Here is a 25,657-nt window from a genome sequence, read left to right on the forward strand (position 1 = left end):
CGACAGTGCAAGAGGGTTCCCTTTTCTCCACACCCTCTCCAGCATTTGTTGTTTGTAGGTTTTCTGATGATGCCCATTCTAACTGGTGTGAAGTGATACCTCATTGTAATTTTGATTTGCATTTCTCTAATAATTAGTGATGTTGAGCAGCTTTTCATGTGCTTCTTGGATATCTGTATGTCTTCTTTGGAGAAATGTCTATTTAGGTCTTCTGCCCATTTTTGGATTGGGTTGTTTGTTTTCTTAATATTGAGCTGCATGAGCTGTTTATATATTTTGGAGTTTAATCCTTTGTCCGTTGATTCATTTGCAAATATTTTCTCCCATTCTGAGGGTTGTCTTTTCATCTTGTTTATGGTTTCCTTTGCTGTGCAAAAGCTTTTAAGTTTCATTAGGACCCATTTGTGTATTTTTGTTTCTATTTCCATTTCTCTAGGAGCTGGGTCAAAAAGGATCTTGCTGTGATTTATGTCATACAGTGTTCTGCCTATGTTTTCCTCTAAGAGTTTGATAGTGTCTGGCCTTACATTTAGGTCTTTAATCCATTTTGAGTTTATTTTTGTGCATGGTGTCAGGGAGTGTTCTAATTTCATACTTTTACATGTACCTGTCCAGTTTTCCCAGCACCACTTATTGAAGAGGCTGTCTTTTCTCCACTGTATATGCTTGCCTCCTTTATCAAAGATAAGGTTTATCTTTGTGCGTGGGTTTATCTCTGGGCTTTCTATCCTGTTCCATTGATCTATGTTTCTGTTTTTGTGCCAGTACCATACTGCCTTGATTACTGTAGCTTTGTAGTAGTGTCTGAAGTCAGGGATCCTGATTCCTCCAGCTCCATTTTTTGTTCTCAAGATTGCTTTGGCTATTCGGGGTCTTTCGTGTTTGCATACAAATTGTGAAATTGTTTGTTCTAGTTCTGTGAAAAATGCCAGTGGTAGTTTGATAGGGATTGCATTGAATCTGTAGATTGCTTTGGGTAGTAGAGTCATTTTCACAATGTTGATTCTTCCAATCCAAGAACAAGGTATATCTCTCCATCTATTTGTATCATCTTTAATTTCTTTCATCAGTGTCTTATAATTTTCTGCATACAGGTCTTTTGTCTCCTTAGGTAGGTTTATTCCTAGACATTTTATTCTTTTTGTTGCAATGGTAAGTGGGAGTGTTTTCTTAATTTCACTTTCAGATTTTTCATCATTAGTGTATAGGAATGCAAGAGATTTCTGTGCATTAATTTTGTATCCTGCTACTTTACCAAATTCATTGATTAGATCTAGTAGTTTTCTGGTAGCATCTTTAGGATTCTCTATGCATAGTATCATGTCATCTGCAAACAGTGACAGCTTTACTTCTTCTTTTCTGATTTGGATTCCTTTTTTTTCTTTTTCTTCTCTGATTGCTGTGGCTAAAACTTCCAAAACTATGTTGAATAATAGTGGTGAGAGTGGGCAACCTTGTCTTGTTCCTGATCTTAGTGGAAATGTTTTCAGTTTTTCACCATTGAGGATGATGTTGGCTGTGGGTTTGTCATATATGGCCTTTATTGTGTTGAGGAAAGTTCCCTCTATGCCTACTTTCTGCAGGGCTTTTATCATAAATGGGTGTTGAATTTTGTGAAAAGCTTTCTCTGCGTCTATTGAGATGATCATATGGTTTTTCTCCTTCAATTTGTTAATATGGTGTATCACGTTGATTGATTTGCGTATATTGAAAAATCCTTTCATTCCTGGAATAAACCCCACTTGATCACGGTGTATGATCCTTTTAATGTGCTGTTGGATTCTGTTTGCCAATATTTTGTTGAGGATTTTTGCATCTATGTTCATCAGTGATATTGGCCTGTAGTTTTCTTTCTTTGTGACATCTTTGTCTGGTTTTGATATCAGGGTGATGGTGGCCTCATAGAATGAGTTGGGGAGTGTTCCTCCCTCTGCAATATTTTGGAAGAGTTTGAGAAGGATAGGTGTTAGCTCTTCTCTAAATGTTTGATAGAATTTGCCCATGATGCCATCTGGTCCTGGGCTTTTGTTTGTTGGAAGATTTTTAATCACAGTTTCAATTTCAGTGCTTGTGACTACTCTGTTCATATTTTCAATTTCTTCCTGGTTCAGTGTCGGAAGGTTGTGCATTTCTAAGAATTTATCCATTACTTACAGGTTGTCCATTTTCTTGGCATAGAGTTGCTTGTAGTAATCTCTCATGATCGTTTGTATTTCTGCAGTGTCAGTTGTTACTTCTCCTTTTTCATTTCTAATTCTGTTGATTTGAGTCTTCTCCCTTTTTTTCTTGATGCATCTGGCTAATGGTTTATCAATTTTGTTTATCTTCTCAAAGAACCAGCTTTTAGTTTTATTGATCTTTGCTATAGTTTCCTTCATATCTTTTTCATTTATTTCTGATCTGATCTGTATGATTTCTTTCCTTCTGCTAACTTTGGGGTGTTTTTGTTCTTCTTTGCCTAAATGCTTTAGGTGTAAGGTTAGGTTGTTTATTTGAGATGTTTCTTGTTTCTTAAGGTAGGATTGTATTGCTATGAACTTCCCTCTTAGAACTGCTTTTGCTGCATCCCATAGGTTTTGGGTCGTTGTGTCTCCATTGTCATTTTTTTCTAGGTATTTTTTGATTTCCCCTTTGATTTCTTCAGTGATCACTTCGTTATTAAGTAGTGCATTGTGTAACCTCCATGTGTTTGTATATTTTACAGATATTTTCCTGTAATTGATATCTAGTCTCATAGCGTTGTGGTCAGAAAAGATACTTGATATGATTTCAATTTTCTTAAATTTACCAAGACTTGATTTGTGACCCAAGATATGATCTATCCTGGAGAATGTTCCATGAGCACTTGAGAAAAATGTGTATTCTGTTGTTTTTGAGTGGAATGTCCTATAAATATCAATTAAGTCCATCTTGTTTAATGTATCATTTAAAGTTTCTGTTTCCTTATTTATTTTCATTTTGAATGATCTGTCCATTGGTGAATGTGGGGGTTAAAGTCCCCTACTATGATTGTGTTACTGTCGATTTCCCCTTTTATGGTTGTTAGTATTTGCCTTATGTATTGAGGTGCTCCTATGTTGGGTGCATAAATATTTATAATTGTTATATCTTCTTCAATTGGTCCCTTGATCATTATATAGTGTCGTTCTTTGTCTCTTGTAATAGTCTTTATTTTAAAGTCTATTTTTTCTGATATGAGAATTGCTACTCCAGCTTTCTTTTGATTTCCATTTGCATGGCATATCTTTTTCCATCCCCTCACTTTCAGTCTGTATGTGTCTCTAGGTCTGAAGTGGGTCTCTTGTAGACAGCATATATATGGGTCTTGTTTTTGTATCCATTCAGCCAGCCTGTGTCTTTTGGTGGGAGCATTTACTCCTTTTACATTTAAGGTAATTATCGATATGTATGTTCCTATTCCCATTTTCTTAAATGTTTTGAGTTTGTTATTGTAGGTGTTTTCCTTCTCTTGTGTTTCTTGCCTAGAGCAGTTCCTTTAGCATTTGTTGTAAAGCTGGTTTCATGGTGCTGAACTCTCTCAGCTTTTCCTTGTCTGTAAAGGTTTTAATTTCTCCATCAATTCTGAATGAGATCCTTGCTGGGTAGACTAATCTTGGTTGTAGGTTTTTCTCCTTCATCACTTTAAATATGTTCTGCCACTCCTTTCTGGCTTGCAGAGTTTCTGCTGAAAGATCAACTGTTAACCTTATGGGGACTCCCTTGTGTGTTATTTGTTGTTTTTCCCTTGCTGCTTTGAATATGTTTTCTTTATATTTAATTTTTGATAGTTTGATTAATATGTGTATTGGTGTGTTTCTTCTTGGATTTATCCTGTATGGGACTCTCTGTGCTTCCAGGACTTGATTAACTATTCCCTTTCCCATATTAGAGAAGTTTTCAACTCTAATCTCTTCAAATATTTTCTCAGTCCCTTTCTTTTTCTCTTCTTCTTCTGGGACCCCTATAATTCGAATGTTGGTGTGTTTAATGTTGTCCCAGAGGTCTCTGAGACTGTCCTCAATTCTTTTCATTATTTTTTTCTTTATTCTGCTCTGCAGTAGTTATTTCCACTATTTTATCTTCCAGGTCACTTATCCGTTCTTCTGCCTCAGTTATTCTGCTATTGATCCCTTCTAGAGTATTTTTGATTTCATTTATTGTGTTTTTCATCGTTGCTTGGTTCCTCTTTAGTTCTTCTAGGTCCTTGTTAAATGTTTCTTGCATTTTGTCTATTCTTTTTTGAAGATTTTGGATCATCTTTACTATCATTACTCTGAATTCTTTTTCAGGTAGACTACGTATTTCCCCTTCATTTGTTTTGTCTGGTAGGTTTCTACCTTGCTCCTTCATCTGCTGCGTATTTCTCTGTCTTCTCATTTTGCTTATCTTACTGTGTTTGGGGTCTCCTTTTTGCAGGCTGCAGGTTCGTAGTTCCTGTTGTTTTTGGTATCTGTCCCCAGTGGCTAAGGTTGGTTCAGTGGGTTGTGTAGGCTTCCTGGTGGAGCGGACTAGTGCCTGTGTTCTGGTGGATGAGGCTGGATTTTGTCTTTCTGGTGGGCATGTCCACGTATGGTGGTGTGTTTTGGGGTGTCTGTGGCCTTATGATTTTAGGCAGCCTCTCTGCTAATGGATGGGGTTGTGTTCCTGTCTTGCTAGTTGTTTGGCATAGGGTGTCCAGCACTATAGCTTGCTGGTCATTGAGTGAAGGTGGGTGTTGGTGTTGAGATGGAGATCTCTGGGTGATTTTCATCGTTTGGTATTACATGGAGCTGGGAGGCCTCTTGTGGACTTGTGTCTTGAACTTGGCTCTCCCACCTCAGAGGCACAGCCCTGACACCTGGCTGGAGCACCAAGAGACTTTCATCCACACAGCTCAGAATAAAAGGGAGAAAAAATAGAAAGAAGAAAAAGAAAGAGGATAAAATAAAATAAAGTAAGATAAAATAAAATAAAGTTATTAAAATAAAAAAATAAAAAATAATTATTAAGAAAAAAAAAAGAAATTTTAAAGTAAAAAAAAAACCAGACAGACAGAACCCTAGGACAAATGTTGAAAGCAAATCTATACAGACAAAACTCACACAGAAGCATACACATACACACTCACAAAAAGAGGAAAAGTTGAACAAATAATATATCTTGCTCCCAAAGTCCACCTCATCAATTTGGAATGATTCGTTGTCTATTCAGGTATTCCACAGATGCAGGTACATCAAGTTGTTTGTGGAGCTTTAATATGCTGCTTCTGAGGCTGCTGGGAGAAATTTCCCTTTGTCTTCTATATTCGCACAGCTCCCGGGTTTCAGTTTTGGATTTGGACCCGCCTCTGAGTGTAGGTCACCTGAGGGCATCTGTTCTTCTCTCACAGGATCGGGTTAAAGGAGCAGCTGCTTCGGGGGCTCTGGCTCACTCAGGCCGGGGGAAGGGAAGGGTACGGATGCGGGGCAAGCCTGCAGTGACAGAGGCCGGTGTGACTTTGCAACAGCCTGAGGAGCGCCGTGGGTTCTCCCGGGGAAGTTGTCCCTGGATCACGGGAGCCTGGCAGTGGCGGGCTGCACAGGCTTCCGGCAGGGGAGGTGTGGAGAGTGACCTGTGCTCACACACAGGCTTCTTGGTGGCGGCAGCAGCAGCCTTAGCATCTCCTGCCCGTCTCTGGGGTCCGCGCTGATAGCCGTGGCTCGCGCCCGTCTCTGGAGCTCGTTTAGGCGGCACTCTGAATCCCCTCTCTTCAAGCACCAGGAAACAAAGAGGCAAGAAAAAGTCTCTTGCCTTTTTGGCAGCTCCAGACCTTTTCCCGGACTCCCTCCCGGCTAGCTGTGGTGCGCTAACCCCTTCAGGCTGTGTTCAAGCCGCCAACCCCAGTCCTCTCCCTGCGATCCGACCGAAGCCCAAGCCTCAGCTCCCAGCCCCCGCCCGCCCCAGCGGGTGAGCAGACAAGCCTCCCGGGCTGGTGAGTGCTGGTCAGCACCGATCCTCTGTGCGGGAATCTCTCCACTTTGCCCTCTGCACCCCTGTGGCTGCGCTCCCCTCCGTGGCTCCGAAGCTTCCCCCCTCCGCCACCCGCAGTCTCCGCTCGCGAACGGGCTTCCTAGTGTGTGGAAACCTTTCCTCCTTCACAGCTCCCTCCCACTGGTGCAGGTCCCGTCCCTATTCTTTTGTCTCTGTTGTTTCTTTTTTCTTTTGCCCTACCCAGGTATGTGGGGAGTTTCTTGCCTTTTGGGAGGTCTGACGTCTTCTGCCAGCGTTCAGTGGGTATTCTATAGGAGCAGTTCCACGTGTAGATGTATTTCTGATGTATCTGTGGGGAGGAAGGTGATCTCTGCCTCTTACTATTCTGCCATCTTCTCTTCTCTCCTCGGTTGGAGCATTTAATGCATTCACGTTTAATTTAATTATCGATATGTATGTTCCTATGACCATTTTCTTAATTGTTTTGGGTTTGTTTTTGTAAGCCCTTTTCTTCTCTTGTGTTTCCTACTTAGAGAAGTTCCTTTAGCATGTGTTGTAGAGCTGGTTTGGTGGTGCTGAATTCTCTTAGCTTTTGCTTGTCTGTAAAGGTTTTGATTTCTCCAGCAAATCTGAATGAGATCCTTGCTGGGTAGAGTAATCTTGGTTGTAGGTTCTTCCCTTTCATCACTTTAAATATATCATGCCACTTCTTTCTGGCTTGTAGAGTTTCTTCTGAGAAATCAGCTGTTAACTTTATGGGAGTTCCCTTGCATATTATTTGTCATTTTTCCCTTGCTGCTTTCAATAATTTTTCTTTGTCTTTAATTTTTGCCAATTTGATTATTATGTGTCTCGGCATGTTTCTCCTTGTGTTTATCCTGTATGGGACTCTCTGAGCTTCCTGGTCTTGGGTGGCTATTTCCTTTCCCATGTTAGGGATGTTTTCAACTATAATCTCTTCAAATATTTTCTCGGGTCCTTTCTCTCTCTCTTCTCCTTCTGGGACCCCTATTATGCGAATGTTGTTGCATTTAATGTTGTCTCAGAGGTCTCTTAGGCTGTCTTCATTTCTTTTCATTCTTTTTTTCTTTATTCTGTTCTGCTGCAGTGAATTCCACCATAAGTCTTCCAGGTCACTTATCCGTTCTTCTGCCTCAAACAAAAGAACTATTCTGCTATTGATTCCTTCTAGTGTAGTTTTCATTTCAGTTATTGTATTGTTCATCTCTGTTTGTTTGTTCTTTCATTCTTCTAGGTGCTTGTTCTTTAATTCTTCTAGGTCTTTGTTAAACATTTCTTCTATCTTCTCTATCTTTGCCTCCATTCTTTTTCCGACGTCCTGGATCATCTTCCCTATCATTATGCTGAATTCTTTTTCTGGAAGTTTGCCTATCTCCACTTCATTTAGTTGTTTTTCTGCTGTTTTTTCCTGTTCCTTCATCTGGTACATAGCCCTCTGCCTTTTCTTCTTGTCTCTGTTTCTGTGAATGTTTTTTTTGTTCCACAGACTGCAGGATTGTAGTTCTTCTTGCTTCTGCTCTCTGCCCTCCACTTCATGAGGCTAAGAGGCTTGTGCAAGTTTCCTGATGGGAGGGACTGGTGGTGGGTAGAGCTGGCTGTTGCTCTGGTGGGCAGAGCTCAGTAAAACTTTGATCTGCTTGTCTGCTGATGGGTGGGGCTGGGTTCCCTCCCTGTTGGTTGTTTGGCCTGAGGTGACCCAGCACTGGAGACTGCAGGCTCTTTGGTGGGGCTAATGACGGACTCTGGGAGGGCTCACACCAAGGACTACTTCCCAGAACTTCTGCTGCCTGTGTCCTTGTCCTCATGGTGAGCCACAGCTACCCCCCACCTCTGCAGGTTACCCTCCAACAGTAGCAGGTAGGTCTGGTTCAGTCTCCCCTGGGGTCACTGCTCCTTCCCCTGGGTCCTGATGCGCACACTACTTTGTGTGTGCCCTCCAAGAGTGGAATCTCTGTTTCCCCCAGTCCTGTCAGAGTCCTGTAATCAAATCCCAGTAGGCTTCAAAGTCTGATTCTCTAGGAATTCTTCCTCCTGTTGCCGGACCCCCAGGTTCGGAAGCATGACATGGGGCACCGAACCTTCACTCCAGAGGGTGGACTTCTGTGGTATAAGTGTTCTCCATTTTGTGAGTCACCCACCCAGCAGTTATGGGATTTGATTTTATTGTGATTACGCCCCTCCTACCGTCTCATTGCAGCCTCTCCTTTGTCTTTGGATGTGGGGTATCTTTTTTGGTGTGTTCCAGTGTCTTCCTCTTGATGATTGTTCAGCAGTTAGTTGTGATTCTGGTGTTCTCACAAGAGGGAGTGAGAGCACGTCCTTCTACTCCATCATCTTGGTTCAGGCTCTCCAAACTATTTTCTTGCACACACTTATGTTAGTGACTATTCCTCCACAACAGAGGCAAATTACTTTGTTTGAAGTTCCATTTCAGAAAGGATTTGCATGTTCTGCATTCACTTTGAGCATTGTTTCATAAACTTTCCTCCTATCTTATAAGATGTTTGGCAATCATGTGTCTTGCCCTATTTTTGCTATGAGGTATGCAACTTTGAATGTTGACTTTATGATTTTGGTCTTTACTTTTAATGACTAAACTCATTAATTTTGTACTAAGAAGCCTTACTTTGTAGTTGTTCCAGTATAGCTTAATTGGTTTACAAGTTGGCTTTAAATATTGAACCAATATGATATTGCTTTATTTACTGTAGCTTTATAGTAAGTCTTGAAGTCTGTCTATTTAAATGTTCCAATTTCAATTTTCATTTTCTATATGGTTTAGCTCTTCTGGATTCTTTGCATTTTCATGTGAATTTTATAATCAGTTTGTCAATTTTAACGAAAAATAAAATTGTTGGAAGTATGATAGGACTTCATTGACTCTGTAGATCACTTTGGGGGAGATTAATATCTTAACAATATTGAGCTTTCCAATCTATAAAAGTGGTATATCTCTTCAGATTTCAACATAGTGATTCAACATTTTTATATGGCTCCTTTGCCTGTGCAGGCTTCAGTGTCCCGAGTGCTGCCACCCCTAAAGCCTCCTCCAGAATCAGCCCTGGGTGCCCCCACCTGAGATGGGAAGCTGCCAGTGCTGGCAAGGACTGAATGCTAAAGTGTGTGGTTAGGAGAGCAGGTCCAGGGAGAGGACCACTGTTGGCTGCGCAGAGACAAACTGAGGGGATGGGTGTGAGGGGCTCCGTGGCCAGGAATGCTCCTAGAAGAAGTGTGGTCTGCCTTGGAAATGAGGTGCAACTCTTGAGTGGCGTGCAATGGGCAGGGTTGCCATTGCAACCCCCTTCCCCACCCAATGGTCCCTGCCTCTGTGGGCACTGGGAGGGACTCCCACCAGAGCAAGTGCATTCCAGTCTGTTGCATCTTCCTGCAGGTCTCTGCTGTCACAGGCACTCCCGCATGTCCAGTTGTGGCTGCTTTATCCCTCCCCAGCCTGAGCGAATAAGTGCCCCAATCAGCCTGAAACCCCCAATCAGCTCCTGCTTTCCCCCATCTCACCTGGGAAGGGAACAGCTGCCTGAGGGTGGCCCATATGCAGAGGTGGGGCTAAAACCAAAGCTGAGCCCCAGGGGCTGTGTGACAAAGGAAGAGGAATGGAAATCTCTCTGTGCAGCTGCACAAGCCACAGATTAAATCCCCATGATCTCCTTGGTAAACCCTGCATCTGTGGAATATCTGAATGGACAATGAGTACTCCCACAACTGAGAGCAGTCTAACTTCGGCAGCTGTGGACTTTGGAGGCAAATACATGCAGGAGTTGGGCCAGGTCAGAGTCTGAGCTGCCCCCACAGTGCACAGAGCAGGTCCAGAGACCTACCTAGAGGTATTGGAGGGCCTCCTGGTGAGGCGGGGGTTGGCTGTGGCTCACTGGGTGGGGGGGCGGCAAGGACAATGACAGCAGAGACCTCAGGAATATATTATTATTAGTATTATTTTTTCTTTGTTTTTCTTTTTGTTTCATTTTGTTCTGTAGTTGTTTTTTATTTTTTATTTTTTACTTCTTTTTTCTCTTTTTAATTTTTAAATATTTTTTATTTTTCTATTTTTACTTTTTGTTGTTTTGTGTTTTTTCTTGTTTTTGTTTTGTTTTTGTGTGTTTGTTTTCTTTTTTATAGTCTGCTTTCTGTTTTTGTTCTGTTTTCTGTTTTTGTTAATTTTCTTTTTATTGTTTGTTTCTGTTTTGGGGTTCTTTTGTTTGTCAGGTTGTTCTTTTGATTTTTGTTTTCTCTTTTCTTTTCTTTGGTTTTGCTTTTATCATTTGTCTTGGATTTTGTTTGTTTGTTCCTTTTCTTTTCTTCTTTTTTTCCTTTTTTCTCGCCATGCTGAGCAGCTTGCGGGATCATGGTTCCCCGGCCAGGGATTGGTACAGAGCCTCTGGGGTAAGAGCATGAAGTCCAATACACTGGAATGCCAGAGAATTCCTGCACCAGGGGAATATTAATCTGCATGAGCTCTCCCAGAGGTCTCCATCTCGACACCAAGACCTGGCCAAGACCTGGCTCCACTCAACTGCCTGCAGGCTCCAGTGCTGGATGCCCCATGCCAAACAACCAGCAAGACAGGAACACAGCCCCACCCATCAGCCGACAGGCTTCCTAAAGTCACACTAAGCTCACAGACGCCCTAAAACACACCACCTTATGAAGCCCTAACCATCAGAGAGACAAGACTCAGCTCCACCCACCAGAGTGCAGGCACCAGTCCCTCCCATCAGGAAGCCTACACAAGCCCCTGGACCAACCTCACCTCCAAGGGGCAGACACCAGAAGCAAGAGGAACTACAATCCTGTAACCTGAGGAAAGGAGACCATAAACACAGTAAGTTAGAAAAATGAGATGACAGAGAAATATGTTACAGTTGAAGGAGCAAGGTAAAACTCCACAAGACCAAATAAATGAAAAGGAAATAGGCAGTCTACCTGAAAAAGACTTCAGAGTAATGATAGATAAGATGTTCCCAGATCTCAGAAATAGAATGGAGGCACAGATCAAGAAGATACAAGAAATGTTTAACAGGGACCTAGAAGAACTAAAGAACAAACAGTGATGAACAATACAATAACTTAAATGAAAAATACATTAGAAGGAATCAATAGCAGAATAACTGAGGCAGAAGAATGGATAAGTGAGCTGGAAGATAGAATGGTGGAAATAACTGCCATAGAGAAGAATAAAGAAAAAAGAATGAAAAGAAATGAGGACAGTCTGAGAGACCTCGGGGACAACATTAAATGCACCGACATTCAAATTATAGGGGTACCAGAAGAAGAAGATAAAAAGAAAGGGTTGGAGAAAATATTCAAAGAGATTATAGTTGAAAACTTCCCTAACAAGGGGAAGGAGATAGTCACCTAAGTCCAGGAAGCAAAGAGAGTCCCTCACAGGATAAACCCAAGAAGAAACACAGTGAGACACATATTAATCAAGCTAACAAAAATTAAATACAAAGAAACAATATTAAAAGCAACAAATAACATAAAAGGGAATCCTCGTAAGGTTATCAGCTGAGTTTTCAGCAGAAACTCTGGAGCCCAGAAAGGAGTGGCAAGATATATTTAAAGTGAAGAAAGGGAAAAACCTACTACCAAGATTACTCTACCCAGGAATGAGCTCCTTCAGATTTGATGGAGAAATCAAAAGCTTTACAGACAAGCAAAAGCTAAGAGAACTCAGAACCACAAAACCAGCTTTACAACAAATGCTAGAGGAAATTCTCTAGACAAGAAATACAAGAGAAGAAAAAAACCTACAAAAACAAACCCAAAACAATTAAGAAATAGTAATAGGAACATATAGGGTGGGCCAAAATTTCATTCATTGTTTTCCATAAGATGACTATAGTAACACTGAGTTGTCTTTAACTTCATTTGAAACAATTATTTTAGATTCTATGTGACTGCTGCCATGTCAGCATGCATTTAAAATAAGACTTATCAAAATTGGTGAATTTTTGTGTAGCCATTTTAATATTGAAGATGGGGAAAAAAAGCAACATATTCGGCATATTATGTTTTATTATTTCAAGAAAGGTAAAAATGCAACTGAAACACACAAAAAGATTTGTGCAGTGTATGGAGAAGGTGCTGTGACTCACTGAACATGTTGAAAGTGGTTTGTGAAGTTTTATGCTGGGGATTTCTCACTGGATGATGCTCAATGGTTGGGTAGACCAGTTGAAGTTGATAACAAATCGAAACAATAATTGAGAACAATCAATGTTATATCACATGGGAGATAGCTGACATACTCAAAATATCCAAATCAAGCATTGAAAATCATTTGCACCAGCTTGGTTATGTGAATCACTTTGATATTTGGGTTCCATATAAGTTAAAAAAACCTTCTTGACCATATTTCCACATGCAATTCTCTACTGAAATGTAATGAAAACGTTCCGTTCTTAAATTGTGACAGGCAAGGAAAAGTGGATACTGTACAACAATGTGGAATGGAAGAGATCATTGGGCAAGTGAAATGAACAACTACCAACCACACAAAAGACCAGTCTTCATCCAAAGAAGATGATGTTGTGTATAAGGTGGGATTGGAAGGGAGTCCTCTATTATGAGCTCCTTCTGGAAAACCAAACAATTAATTCCAACAAGTACTGCTCCTAATTAGACCAACTGAAAGTGGCACTTGACGAAAAAAGTCAAGAATTAGTCAACAGAAAACACATAATCTTCCGTCAGGATAATGCAAGACCACATGTTTCTTTGATGACCAGGCAAAAACTGTTACAGCTTGGCTGGGAAGTTCTGATTCATCCACTGTGTTCACCATATATTGCACCTTTGAATTTCCATTTATTTTAGTCTTTACAAAGTTCTCTTAATGGAAAAAATTTCAATTCCCTGGAAGACTGTAAAAGGAACCTGGAATAGTCCTTTGCTCAAAAAGATAAAACGTTTTGGGAAGATGGAATTACGAAGTTGCCTGAAAAATATCAGAAGGTAGTGGAACAAAAGGGTGAATATGTTGTTCAATAAAGTTCTTGGTGAAAATGAAAAATGTGTCTTTTATTTTTAATTAAAAAACTGAAGGCACTTTTAGACCCACCCAATACATACCAATAACTACCTTAAATGTAAATGGATTAAATGCTCCAACCAAAAGATACAGATTGGCTAAATGGATACAAAACCAAGACCTGTATATATGCTGGCTACAAGAGACCCACTTCAGACCTAGAGACACTTACAGACTGAAAGTGAGGGGATGGAAATAGATATTCCATGCAAATGGAAATCATGGGAAAACTAGAGTAGCAATACTCATATCAGACAAAATAGACTTTAAAATAAATTTTATTACAAGAGACAAGGAAGGACACTATATAATGATCAAGAGATCAATCCAAGAAGAAGATATAACAATTGTAAATATTTATGCACTCAGCATAGGAGCACCTTAATACCTAAGGCAAAATGCTAACAACCATAAAAGGGGAAATTGACAGTAACACAATAATAGTGGGGGACTTTTAACACTGCACTCACATGAATGGACAGATCAGCCTGACAGAAAATTAATACAGAAACACAAGCCTTAAATGACACATTAGACCAGATAGATGTAATTGATACTTATAGGACATTCCATCTGAAACCAGCAGAAAACACTTTCTTCTCAAGTGCACATGGAACATTCTCCAGGATAGATCAAATCTTGCGTCACAAATCAAGCCTCAGCAAATTTAAGAAAATTGAAATTGTATCAAGCATCTTTTCTGAAGAAAACGTTATGAGGTTAGAAATCAATTACAGAAAAAAAAGTGTAAAAGACACAAACACATGGAGGCTAAACGATATGCTACTAAATAACCAATGGATCACTGAAGAAATCAAAGAGGAAATAAAACAAATACCTAGAAACAAATGACAATGAAAACACAACGACCCAAAACCTATGGGATGCAGCAAAAGCAGTTCTAAGAGGGAAATTTATAGCAATACAATTCCACCTCAAGAAACAAGAAAAATCTCAAATAAACAACCTAATCTTACACCTAAAACAACTAGAGGAAGAAAAATAAGCAAAACCCAAAGTTAGTAGAAAGAAAGACGTTATAAAGATTGGAGCAGACATAAATGAAGTAGAGACAAAGAAAACAAGAGCAAAGATCAATGAAACGAAAATCTGGTTCTTTGAGAAGATAAACAAAACTGATAAACTTTTAGCCAGACTCATCATGAAAAAAAGGGAGAAGACTCAAATCAATAAAATTAGAACTGAAAAAGGAGAAGTTATAACTGACACCACAGAAATACAAGGGATCATAAGAGACTACTACAAGCAACTATATGCCAAAAAAAAATGGACAACCTGGAAGAAATGGACAAATTCTTAGAAAGGTACAACCTTCGGAGACTGAATCAGGAAGAAACAGAAAATGTGAACAGACAATAATGAAATTGAAACTGTGATTAAAAATCTTCCAGCAAACAGAAGTCCAGGATGAGATGGCTTCACAGGCGAATTCTATCAAACATTTAGAGAAGAGCTAACACCCATCCTTCTCAAACTCTTCCAAAAAATTGAAGAAGGAAGAACACTCCCAAGCTCATTCTACAAGGACACCATCACCCTGATACCAAAACCAGACAAAGATATCACAAAGAATGAAAATTACAGACCAATATCACTGATGAACATAGATGCAAAAATCCTCAACAAAATACTAGCAAACTGAATACAACAACACGTTAAAAGGATCATACACCATGATCAAGTCGGGTTTATCCCCAGGATGCAAGGATTTTTTCAATATACACAAATCAATCAATGTGATAAACCATATTAATAAATTGAAGAATAAAAACCATATGATCATCTCAATAGATGCAGAAAAAGCTTTTGACAAAATTCAACACCCATTTATGATTAAAAACTGTCCAGAAGTGGGCATTGAGGGAACTTGCCTCAACATAATAAAAGCCATATATGACAAGCCCACAGCAAACATAATTCTCATTGGTGAAAAACTGAAATCATTTCCTTAAGATCAGGAACAAGACAAGAATGTCCACTCTTGCCACTTTTATTCAACATAGTTTTGGAAGTCCTAGCCACAGCATTCAGATAAGAAAAGGAAATAAAAGGAATACAAATTGGAAAAGAAGAAGTAAAACTGTCACTGTTTGCAGATGACATGATACTGTACACAGAAAATCCTAAAGATACCACCACAAAACTACTAGAGCTAATCAGTGAATATGGTAAAGTTGCAGGATACAAAATTAATGCACAGAAATCTCTTGCATTCCTATACACTAACAATGAAAGATCAGAAAGAGAAATTAAGGAAACGATCCCATTTACCACTGCAACAAAAAGAATAAAATACCTAAGGATGCAAAAGACCTGTACTTAGAAAACTATAAGACACTGTTGAAAGACGTCAAAGATGACACAAACAGATGGAGAAATGTACCATGTTCTTGGGTTAGAAGAAGGAATATTGTGAAAATGACTCTATTACCCAAAGCAATGTACAGATTCGATGCAATCTCTATCAAATTACCAAGGGCATTTTTCACAGAAGTAGAACAAAAACTTTACAATTTGTATGGAAACACAAAAGACCCCAAATAGCCAAAGCAATCTTGAGCAAGGAAAACAGCTGGAGGAATCAGGATCCCTGACTTCAGACTATACTACAAAGTTACAGTCATCAAAACAGTATGATACTGGCACAAAAACAGAAATATAGATCAATGGAACAGGATAGAAAGCCCAGAGAGAAACCCAAACACATATGGTCACCTAATCTATGACAAAGCAGGCAAATATATACAATGGAGAAAAGACAGTCTCTTCAAGAAGTGGTGCTTAGAAAACTGGACAACTACATGTTAAAAAATGAAATTAGAACCTCCCTAACATCATACAAAAAAATATACTCAAAATGGATTAAAGACCTAAATGTAAGGCTGAATACTATAAAATTCTTAGAGGAAAACATAGGCAGAACACTCTTTGACATAAATCGCAGCAGATCTTTTATGATCCATCTGCTAGAATAATGAAAATAAAAATGAAAATAAACAAATGGGACCTAACTAAACTTAAAAGATTTTGCACAGCAAAGGAAATCATAAACAAGACGAAAAGACAACCCTCAGAATGGGAGAAAATATTTGCAAACAAAGCAACTGACAAGGGATTAAACTCCCAAATATACAGACAGCTCATGCAGTTCAATATCAACAAACAAACAAAAAACCAATAAAAAAATGGGTGGAAGAACTATATAGATATTTCTCCGAAGAAGACATACAGATGGCCAACGAACACATGAAAAGATGCTTCACGTCACTATTTATTAGATATCTGCAGATCAAAACTACAATGAGATATCACCTCACACCAGTCAGAATGCCCATCATCAAAAAATCCACAAACAATAAATGCTGGAGAGGGTATGGAGAAATGGAACACTCTTACACTGTTGATAGGAATGTAAATTCGTATAGCCACTGTAGAGAGCAGTATGCAGGTTCCTTAAAAAACTAAGAAGAGAACTGCCATATGACCCAGCAATCCCACTCCTAGGCATATACCTGGAGAAAACCATAATTCAAAACATACATGCACCCCAATATTCATTGCAGCACTATTTCTGATAGCTAAGACATGGAAACAACCTAAATGTCCATCAACAGAAGAATGGATAAAGAAGATGTAGTGCATATATACAATGAAATATTACTCAGCCATAAAAAGGAATGAAATTGTGCAATTTGCAAAGATGTGGATAGACCTAGAGACTGTAATATGGAGTGAAGTAAGTCGGAAGGAGAAAAACAAATATCATATAATATCACTTATATGTGGAATCTAGAGAAATGATACAGATGAACTTATTTGCAAAACAAAAATAGAGACACAGGCATAGAGAATGGACATATGGTTACCAGGGGGGAAAAGGGGCTGGGATGAATTGGGAAAACGGGATTGACATATGTACACTACTACATATAAAATAGATAACTAATGAGAACATACTGTATAGCACAGGGAACTCTACTCAATTCTCTGTGGTGACCTAAATGGGAAGGAAATCGAAAAAAGAGGGGATATATGTATATGTATAGCTGATTCACTTTGCTGTACAGCAGAAACTAACACAACATTGTAAAACAACTATATGCCAATAAAAATTATTAAAAATACTATAAAATCTATTTTCTAAAGAAGGGTTTTTTCATATAAAAGGAAGAAATTTGCCATAGATAAGCTATAAATATATGTAAAATGAATCTCTCCTTATGTTGTTATGTTAACATATTCAATACTGCATGGATCAGTAAACTTAAAATACTGAATTAAGAAGATGATTTTTTTAACCTGGGTAGAGCTAGTTTTTCGAGATGAACTTATGTCCCTATTCTTTAGGTGGGTGACCTCACAGAAAAGAAATTCTTCTTTTCTGACTAATTCCTGAGAGACGTTTGAACGTCTTGGCCAGTAACTTACTTAATCTCTTGCTTGTGAATTTTTAGACAGGGTCATAATTTTGTGGGGAGATAAGATAAATGGTAGGTAGAGGTGATATTCAATATCACATCAACATAAAAAAATTTTTTATACATTATATTCCTCTTAAAGTTATTATAAAATATTGACTATATTTTCTGTGCTGTACAATATATCCTTGCTGCTTATTTATTTTATACATAATAGTTTTTGCCTCTTAATTTCCTACCCATGTTCTGCCTTTCCCCCTTCCCTCTCCCCACTGGTAACCACTAGTTTGTTTTCTGTATCTTTGAGTCTGTTTCTGTTTGCTTATATTCATTCTTTTTTTTTTTTTTTTTTTTTAGATTCCACATATAACATACAGTATTTGTCTTTCTCTGGCTGGCTTATTTCACTAAGCATAATACCCTCTAAGTCCATCCATGTTGTTGCAAATGGTAGAATTTCATTCTTTTTTTATGACTGAGTAATATTCCATTGTATATCCTTACCACATTCTCTCCAGATTTTCCTTAATTTATCTTAACCATAATTTTTAGTTTTCAGTGTAGAGGTCTTGCACATATTTTGTTAGATTTATTTCTAGAAAGTTGAAAAATTTTGATGCTATTTAAATAATATTGCTTTAAAATTCAATTTTCCAATTGTTTTTTGTTAGTATATAAATATATTAAGAAATCCAATTGACTTCTGTACATTAACTTTGCTAAGTTCACTTATTAATTCAAAGAGAGGTTTTTTGATAGATTCTTTTGGATTTTTACATACAAAATAATGTCACTTACAAGTGAAAACTTTTACTTCTTACTTTCTCTATTAGTTTCCTGTGGCTCCTGTAACAACTTATTACAAACTATGTGGCTTGAAACAACAGAAATATATTGTCTCACAGTTCTGGGGGCTAGAAGTCTGAAATCAAGGTGTTGTCAGGGTCTCACTCCCTCTGGAGGCTCTTGGGAAGAATCTGTTTCTTGCATTTTCCAGCTTCTAGTGGCTGGTTGGCATTCTTTGGCTTGTGTCCATATCACTACATCTCTATCTTTGTCTTCACATCTTCTTCTCCTCTGTGTGTCTGTGTTATCTTTCTTTCTTTTTTCTTTCTCTCTTATAAGACACTTGTGATGGTATTTAGGGTCCACCTGCATAATCCAGGGTAATCTCTTCATCTTAAAAATCCTTATCATAATTACATCTGCAAAGACTCCTTTTCAAATAAGGCAATATTTTCAAGTTGCAGGATTAGAATTTGATATTTTTGGGTGGACATTATTTAACCTATTTCACTTCTGAATTTTTTATTTTTTTATTTGTTTTTATTCCTTTGTTGCATTGTCTCAGAGCAATAGTGATAGAGGTTGAGTAGGAGTGATGGTTGTCTTATTCGTGACTATAGGGAGAATGTGTATATTACTTGACTGCTTTGTTAAGTTAATAAATTTTCCTTCTATTTCAGTTTGCTGAAAGTTATCTTACATGGATGTTGGATTTTATTAACTGTTTTTTCAAAGTAGTGAGATGATCATATAATCTTTCTTTTATTAATGAAATGAATTACATTCACTGACTTTCAAGTGTTAAACCAACCTCAAATACCTGGAATGACCCCATTTAGTAATAATTTATCATCAACTTTATATGTTTCTGTATTTGCTTTGCTAATGTTTTGTTTAGAGTGTTTTATTACTGTATAGTTTTATCTTTTCTGGTCTCAAAATAAAAGTTTTCTCTCTATTTTCTGAAAGAGTTTGTGTAAGGTTGGTATTATTTCTTTATTAAAAGTTTGGTAGAATTCAACAGTAAAGCCATCTAAGCTTGGAGTTGTGTGTTTGTGTGTGTGTGAAAGTTTTTAATAATGGACTTAATATCTTTAACAGGTTTTCTATTTCTTCTTGGGTCAATTATACTTAGTTGTGTTTTCAAGAAAATTTTACATTTCATCTAATTAGTTAAATTTATTGGCCTCAAATTGCTAATATTATATTTTTCTAATATTTGTAAAATTTGTAGAGAATAACATTGTTTAATTATTGATTTTGCTAATTTTATATTCTCTTTTTTCTTGACCAGCCTTGCTGTTTATCAATTTTATTAGTCTTTTCAAAAAACCAACTTAAAAAAACCTTTATTCCTCTGCTTTCTATTTCATTAATTTTGCACTTATGCTTTTGTTCTTCTATATTCTTTGGGCTTCCTCCTTTCTTCTAGTAATAAAAGGTAGATCCATGATTTTAAACTTTACTTCTTTTTAAAGATACTATTTAATCCTATAAATTTCCCTCTAAGCACTGACTTTTGATATGTTGAATTTTCATTACCACTTATTTGAGAACTTTTTTTCAATTCCACTGTTATTTTTAGGTGTTGTTTTATTTCTAAATAGTTGGGGAATAATATAGTTATCTCTCTTTTATTGATTTTTAATTTAATTCCACTTGGTCATAAAATATACTCTGTGTGATTTTCATCCTTTGAAATTTGTTCAGACTACCTTTATGGCTTTTTATCATCTATTTAGTTCTATGTTCTGCATATTGTTGAAAAGAATATGTTTTCTACTGCTGTTGGATGTAGTATTTTATAAAATTCAGTTAGGTCAATTTGATTACTTGTTATTTTTTAGTCTTCTGTATGCTTACTGATATTTTAGCTGTGTTTTCTATGAGTTTTTGAGAGAGGTGGGTTTACATTTCCAACTATCATTTTGAATTTGCCTCTTTCTCTCTACTTGTCAATTTTTGTTTAATATAATTTGAATCTATGTTATTAGGTGCATACAGTTTTAGGATGATAGCTTCATGTCATATCCTTTTATCACTATCACATATGCCTCTTTAATCACCTGTAGAACTTCTTGGCTTAATGTGTACTGTGTTATAAGTATAGTCATACCAGTTACCTTTGGCTAATGTTTTGTTTTGTTTTATTTTTATTTTTTATAGCTATCATTGTTTAACTTGTTAAAATTGAAATATAGTTGACATACAATATTACATAAATTACAGGTGTACAATGTAGTGATTCACAATTTTTAAGAGTTATACTCCATTTTTGGTTATTATGAAATATTGGCTGTATTCCCTGTGTTGTACAATATATCACTGTAGCTTATTTATTTTATATATAGTAGTTTGTACCTCATAATCTCCTCCCCCAGACTTGCCCCTCCCCCCTTCCTTCTTCCCACTGGTAACCACAAGTTTGTTCTCTATGTCTGTAAGTCTGTTTCCTTTTGTTATAGTCACTACTTTGTTTTATTTTTTAGATTCAACATATGTGACATCGTCCAGTATTTGTTTTTATCTGTCTGACTTATTTCATTGAGCATAATTCCCTCCAAGTCCATCCATCCATGTTGTTACAAATGGCAAAATTTCATTCTTTTTTATGGTTGAGTAGTATTGATGGACGACTTAGGTTGCTTGATGGACACTTAAGTTGCTTCCATATCATGACAATTATAAATATCTTATGTGGTGATATCTCATTTAATTTGCATTTCTCTGATGATTAATGATGTTGAGCATCTTTTCTGTGCTTGTTGGCCATCTGTATGTCTTCTTTAGAAAATGTCTGTTCAGGTCTTCTGCCCATTTTTTAATGGGTTGTTTGCTTTTTTGATGTTGAGTTGTATGAGCTATTTATGTATTTTGTATATTAACCCCTTATTGATCATATCATTAGCAAATACTTTCTCCCATTCAGTAGGCTGTCTTTTCATTTTGTTGATGGTTTCCTTTGTTGTGCAAAAGCTTTTAAGTGTAATTACGTCCCATTTGTTTACTTTTGCTTTTATTGAATATTTCCTTTGGTTTAAGAAACACATCCAAAAATATATTGCTACATTTTATGTCAAAGAGTGTTTTGCCTATGTTCTCTTCTAGGAGTTTTGTGGTTTCCAGTCTTACATTTAGGTGTTTAATCAATTTTGAATTTATTTTTGTATATGGTGTGAGAAAATGTTCTAATTTCATTATTTTATATGTAGCTGTCCAGTTTTCCCAGCACAACTTATTAAAGGGACAGTCTTTTCCTCCATTGTATATTCTTGCCTCCTTTGTTGTAGGTTAATTTACTTTAAGTATGTGAATATATTTCTGGGCTCTCTGTTTTGTTCCATTGATCTATATGTCTGGTTTTGGTTTTGGCTAATGTTTTTTTTTTAAAGAGTAGTTGGGTTTATTTTTTAATTTTATTTATTTATTTATTTATTTATGGCTGTGTTGGGTCTTCGTTTCTGTGCGAGGGCTCTCTCTAGTTGTGGCAAGCGGGGGCCACTCTTCATCGCAGTGCGCAGGCCTCTCACCATTGCGGCCTCTCATGTGGAACACAGGCTCCAGACGCGCAGGCTCAGTAATTGTGGCTCACGGGCCCAGCTGCTCCGTGGCATGTGGAATCTTCCCAGACCAGGGCTCGAACCCGTGTCCCCTGCATTGGCAGGCAGATTCTCAACCACTGCGCCACCAGGGAAGCCCTTGGCTAATGTTTTTAAAGTGTATATTTTCCCCTTCTTTTAGTTAAAGGGTATCCTTATTTTTAAATTAATTAATCTTGTAAACGAAATATAATTGGGTTTTATATTTTTGTCCAGTCTGAAAATTATTGTTTTTTCTTTAGAGTGTTTTGTCAATTTCAATGTAATCATAATTACATATTATAGTTGTATTTTGGTTTACCACATTGCTATTTGGTGTTTATTTGTCCCATCTGCTCTCTGCACCTTTTCTGCCTCCTTATTCCTTCTTTTGTAATAAGCAAGTGTTTTCTTTTTAAATATTATTTATCTTTGTCTCATTTGCAAGCTTTAAATTACATCTTTTTGTATTACAGTGGCTACTGTAGAATACAACATGCATTTTTGATGTAATTTCGTTAAATTTCAGTTACTACATATACCACTTCCTAAAGAATACAGCATCTTACCATAGTTAAAGTCCATGTATTCTCTCTCTGCTTGTGCTATTACTGTCCTAGTTTACATAAATAAAAGAGGATAAATAATTATCCTCCAACTATTAACTTGAATACCTCTGAATCTGTATTGCATATCACTGGACTTACCCTTTTCATAGAACTTTTTGTAGTCAGCTCAAATCACAATAATCAGTAATTTTGGTGGTTATTTTATTAGTTTGCTAGGGCTGTCATAACAATGTAAGACAGACTTGGTAGCTTAAACAACAGAAATTTATTTCCTCATAATTCTGGAGACTGGAAATCTGAGATCAAGGTGTCAGCAGGGTTGGTTTCTTCTGAGATCTCTCTCCTTGGCTTGTAGATGGCTGTCTTCTCCCTATGTCTTCACATGGTTTTCCTTCTGTGCATGTTTGTATCCTGTCTTCTCTTATAAGTACACCAGTCATATTGTATAAGGGCCCATCATGAAGATCTCATTTTTTTTTTTTTTTTTTATTAATTTATTTATTTTTGGCTGTGTTGGGTCTTCGTTTCTGTGCGAGGGCTTTCTCTAGTTGCGGCAAGCGGAGGCCACTCTTCATCGCGGTGCGCGGGCCTTTCACTGTCGTGGCCTCTCCCGTTGCGGGGCACAGGCTCCAGACGCGCAGGCTCAGTAGTTGTGGCTCACGGGCCTAGTAGCTCCGCGGCATGTGGGATCTTCCCGGACCAGGGCTCGAACCCGTGTCCCCTGCATTGGCAGGCAGATTCTCAACCACTGCGCCACCAGGGAAGCCCCATGAAGATCTCATTTTAACTTACCTGCATAAAGACCTATATCCAAAGACTGTCATATTCTGAGGTACTGGGGTTAGGACTGTAACATATGCCTCTTTTGGGGGACATCATTCAGTCCATAGCAGATTCTCTTTGATTTTGATGGATGGTTTCAAATAATTAAAAAATTCCCATTATGTAATATCTGGAAATGTAATGCCTTGGACTCAAAGGATTGTGTCCTATTCCTTATTATAATAAATCAGAATGGCAACAAGGGGTAGTAGTTAGGACCACTGTATTCTGACTCCCTACTGCCAGTGTGTGACTCCTAGCTCCACCACTTTTCACCTGTGTGACACTGACAAGGTTTTTCAATTTTCTCATCTGTGACATGGGGTTAACAATACTTCCTACCTTATAAGATTGGATTATTATAAGGATTAAATGAGATAATATTTGCAAAGCACTTTTAACACTTCTGACAGAATTGCAGTATTTACAGTATCTTGAAATACTTCAAATAAAGGCCTGCTGATACAAAGGGACTGCTTGCAGTCTTCACTCTGCCCAGCTCCTCTTTAATTTGTTGGAAGCATTAATGGCTGCATTAAAGCCATAGCAACCCTTCTCTTCATTTTCTAACATCCCACTTCCTCTTCATTATTCTCCAATGTTACCTCTTGGGGTCCCCCTCTTGGGAAGCTCCCCTTCTTAGACTGCTGGCCCAGTTCCCTTCTTTGTGCCTTTGCTCATTCCTCTTCCTTATACTTAGCTTTTCTGCTCTGATCCATATTTAAGTCTGTCTCATAATATAATCCAACTCGGACCCCGCTTCTGGATTCAGAAGTGATTCTTGGAGTCACTGGGTCACACAGCATAAGTGAGCATGCCTTTGGACTTTGCATCTTTCAGAATTTGAATCAGGTTTATTGTGATATTTATTCCTTTGTTCTGCTCGACACTCAGTTTTATTCTCATACCACTCCCTCTGTTTGATTTCTCTAACTAGTTATGAGCCAGTTGAAGAGCCAGTGCTGGCTCACATTCCTTTGGGAAGCTCTGGTTATAAAGCTGCCTCAACTGACTGAGAGTCATTGCTGTGGATCCAGAAGCTGACTTCGTTTTCTCTACCTTTCAGATGATAGAGTTAGCTACAAACCCTTTCCATTCCTCCATGAGAATATTTTTCTTCTTGAAGACAGTGTTTACCATTCTCTTTTGTCCAACTGACAGGTTCATATGAATTAATACATAATTTCTAATGACAAAAAAAAAGCTTGCCCAAGAAATGCTTGATTTTGTGAACAACAGAGTTTTAATATCCCAATTTTCACATGCGTTTGCCTTCTCTGAAATACCCCTTCTTATCACTGTATTTTTGCATGGGATTAAGGGGTAATTTTATATAAGATTAAGGACCCGTGTTTCCAAGCCAGACAGCCCAAGTTTGAATCCCAGCACTGTGTGACCTTAAGCAAATTAATTATTCCTTTAAGCTGTGGTACTTCATTTTTAAAGTAGGGATAAATACTACCTACCCCAAAGGGTTGTTTGTGTATTAAATAAGGTAATGTTCATAAAGTGCTTCACACTCTGTCCATACTGCTAGAAGTTTTCTATAAATGTAAGCTATTACCATTATTACTCAAAGCTTTTACTGACATGCATTCTCTTGCATTTCACAAAGAGAATCATCAGAAATTTTACATGCTTCCTTTCTCCCAACCTCCTGCATTCTTCTGTGCTTCCCTGAGCTTTGAAAGAAATGGTTGTGTAGGAAGGACCTCCCTCCATGCATGTTTCACAGTATTACATCATTGGTTTTTGCAAAGGCCGCCTTGCTCCTGGGAAAGTTGTGTGGGCCTCACTCTGGACATGACATGAGACCTTCAGATGGTTCTGACTCCCTTGATAATTGCATTCCTCCAATATAAGCTAAAGGTCACTTAAAAAGTTTCTTGAGGCTGGGTAGGGTTAATGCTTAGTTTGGCAAAAGTTCATCTCTAAAATTCTAGGATTTTTAAATGTTTACACAATTGTTAGTCCCCATCTTGCTCTTCCTCACAGATCTGGAGCAAATTTTGATATCTTGCTACACTTCCTTTTCTTAAATATAAAATATAACTCATGTTAGGCAAGAACTTCAATTATTTTTATATCAAGGTTGGCAAATACATTTCATTTTTCATACCAATTCTTTTGATTGGTAATGGAAAATTGGAGTCCTGTGTTGAAAAAGATTCAGAGGCATTTGTTCCTGGTGGGAAAGAATATTTGCCCAATTATTAATATATTTTAGGGATATGAGAATCAACGTGGGATAGTATGCTTGTCTTGTGTTTGCTGAATTTCTACCATTTGTCAAGGCTCAGCTCCTGAATCAGAGTCCTGGATGATGAATCAAGCATCAAAATTGCCTTTGTTCTGCTGGACTGTGAAGGCCAAGAGTAATACAACTTAGCTCACAAGCCTCGTCACATAGACACAGCTGAGGTGTCTGTGCTTCAAGCCCAGGGA

General features: G+C 37.8%; 2 long non-coding RNA genes across 2 annotated transcripts in view; one reads left to right on the top strand and one right to left on the bottom strand.

The window, feature by feature from the left end:
• LOC309665210 overlaps window positions 1-25,657 on the bottom strand; it is a 402,660-nt gene that overhangs the window by 327,145 nt on the left and 49,858 nt on the right. The window lies entirely within an intron of this gene.
• Window positions 7,148-25,657, top strand: part of LOC309665233 — a 91,032-nt gene continuing 72,522 nt past the window's right edge. The window contains exon 1 of the long non-coding RNA XR_014266274.1: window positions 7,148-14,036. This is a non-coding gene — a long non-coding RNA (uncharacterized lncRNA). The remainder of the gene's footprint in view (window positions 14,037-25,657) is intronic.

Source organism: Balaenoptera physalus (assembly GCF_965194825.1).
Source record: "Balaenoptera physalus genome assembly, chromosome: 1".
Taxonomy (NCBI): Eukaryota; Metazoa; Chordata; class Mammalia; order Artiodactyla; family Balaenopteridae; genus Balaenoptera; species Balaenoptera physalus.